The sequence below is a fragment of the Oreochromis niloticus genome, linkage group LG3 (genome assembly GCF_001858045.2).
Source record: "Oreochromis niloticus isolate F11D_XX linkage group LG3, O_niloticus_UMD_NMBU, whole genome shotgun sequence".
Taxonomy (NCBI): Eukaryota; Metazoa; Chordata; class Actinopteri; order Cichliformes; family Cichlidae; genus Oreochromis; species Oreochromis niloticus.
In genome coordinates, this window is record NC_031967.2 from 27,879,277 (window position 1) to 27,881,635 (window position 2,359).

Here is a 2,359-nt window from a genome sequence, read left to right on the forward strand (position 1 = left end):
TTGTCCAGAAAAACCTACAGAAGCGGGGGCAATAAGACCAAGCCTTACGTTAGGTATGTATACAAGTCTCTATACATGACACTCAATTTAAAGGAAAAAAAAGGTTTTAAATATTTACAAATGTTCTAATACACCAGGCCCGAGACAGAGTACGCAGCGTGTCAAGAACCGGGGCCATCCGGAATAACGCAGAACAAAGTGTGAGTATAAGCATAAATAAATCAAAAGAGCCAAACACATCCTGCTTTTGAAATGATACACCGTGTGTATATATATATATATATATATATATACATATATATATATTTATAATGTTTCTAACACCCGTCTATCTCCACAGCGATCATACAACCCCTTATCACTATGCGCCCCATGAAGACCCCTTGATGTTTTTGGAATATTTACGCGATATTGAACTCCCAGAACAATAACAAGAAAAACCACAACCTTTGGGCAACATGGGAGACTCGGAAGAATTCTTCACCACCGGACCACACATACCAGCGAGTGAGTGTCTGCCTAGTGATTTCAGCGATGTTTTCGAGTACAGTCTATCAGATTTCAATATAAATGACATACCCACCACGCCAGAATGTCTCAGAAACAACAACAGTGATTCAGACATAGGTTTTGAAGAAGGTTGCATAACAGACTCACAAATATCACAGGCATATGACGCATACTTAAATGCTGCAAACCCCTCTACTTTTGAACAGAGCCATTATGCTTCAAAAAATGATATATTATCTTTGATTGATGCTAAACTTAGTCAACATCAACTGACGCACCACCACACAGCCCCTCAAACAATGGAAATTCCTTAAGTGTTAACCATTCACAAACAGGTGCTGCAGCAGTCGGGCCCATTGTTCAGTCTGGGTCTGGCAGTCACAGCCAGCTTAACATCAGAGAATGACACTGTCTGTGTGTCGCATAGACGTACTTGAGCATGTAACTGTTTAGCAGTGGCATGCTTTTCATGCTCAGGGGCTGTTGGGTTTAATGAATGTGCTATGCACAGGGAGAAGCACAAATTGTTGTGTGTATTGTTTGGTGTGTACAAATGTGACAGGGGATTTCTTTAAATTACCTTGCCATTCTTCAGCTGAGACATCTGAGTTAGAAAACACAAACACTGCAGAAGTTTTTTCACTCGCGAGGGCAGTCATGGAACGCAAGGTCTGCGTCTCATCACTGTCTGCATTCTTTATTTATATACAGTTCTGTGTCTTTGTCTGTGTGTGTGTGTGTGTGTGTGTGTGTGTGTGTGTGTGTGTGTACAAAGATAACAGAGTTATTCTCAGAACTCTGAGCTGAGGTTCCCCTTTTCTAAGTCTGTATGCTCCAGAACAAAAAGAGGAAGCTGTAAGTTGTTTATCACAAAAGAGTTCATGTCAAAAGTTATTAGGTGAAAAGTCACGTAGACATGTGGTTTGCTTAGTGATCAATAAAAGAATACATTTCATGTTAGCTGATCACAAAATACACGATTTTCCTTTGACATTCCCTCCTGTTGATCACTGTTAAAAGATTATTGAACATATATGTGATCAGCTCCATGAAATGTATTCCTTAATTCATTATTAAGCACATGTCTACGTGACTTTTCACCTAGTAACTTGTGTGATGAACTTGTGCAGCTACTAACCGCTTCCTGTTTTAAAGAACATTTAGATGTAGAGAAGTGAAACCTCAGCTCTTTTACAAGAACATACAGATGTAGAAAAGGGGAAAAAACCTGCTGCTCTGAGTGACGTTGTTACCTTTGTACACACACACACACACACACACACACACACAGAAACATCTTGTATAAATAAAGGACGCAGACAGTCATGAGACGCAGATTCGTACGTTCCATGCCTGCCCCTCGCGAGTGAAAAACTTCTGCAGTGTTGTGTTTTCTGACTCAGATGTCTCAGCTGAAGAACGGCAGGGTGATTTAAAGAAATCCCCTGACATTTAAAATGGTCCTTCGAGCCTAGCGATGGAAACAACAGACACGTTTCTGTGACTCCAATAAGGCCTGATTGCTGCATCCTGACGTCGTGGGAAAGCCAGAACCGAAGTCTGTCAACAGCCCTCTCCAGGTAGAGGCGAAAGCCCTGGGCGTAAATTTGCATCCAGGCCGGTCCTGGTCCACGACGCTGGGATCCAGAAGACCTGAACGACCAGCAAAAGACGACTGAGGGTGAGAAAACACTGTTGGTTTTAACCCGCCGGAAGGGTTTGAAGAAATAAACGCGTGAAATAAGGTTTACGTTCGCCACAAGGAACTGTGTTTAGAGTGGTTTTAGAAGTGACCGTGAAACACTTCGTGACAAATTAGCGCACAAATGTCTATCTGTGTGTATGTATA

At 41.7% G+C, this 2,359-nt stretch overlaps 1 long non-coding RNA gene across 1 annotated transcript; it reads left to right on the forward strand.

Annotated features, from left to right (window-relative positions):
- On the forward strand, nt 1-1,013 carry LOC109198670 (uncharacterized). Its single transcript, XR_002059353.2, has 3 exons — nt 1-53; nt 138-200; nt 341-1,013. It is a non-coding gene; the product is annotated as an uncharacterized LOC109198670 (long non-coding RNA).
- The last annotated feature ends 1,346 nt before the right edge of the window (nt 1,014-2,359 follow it).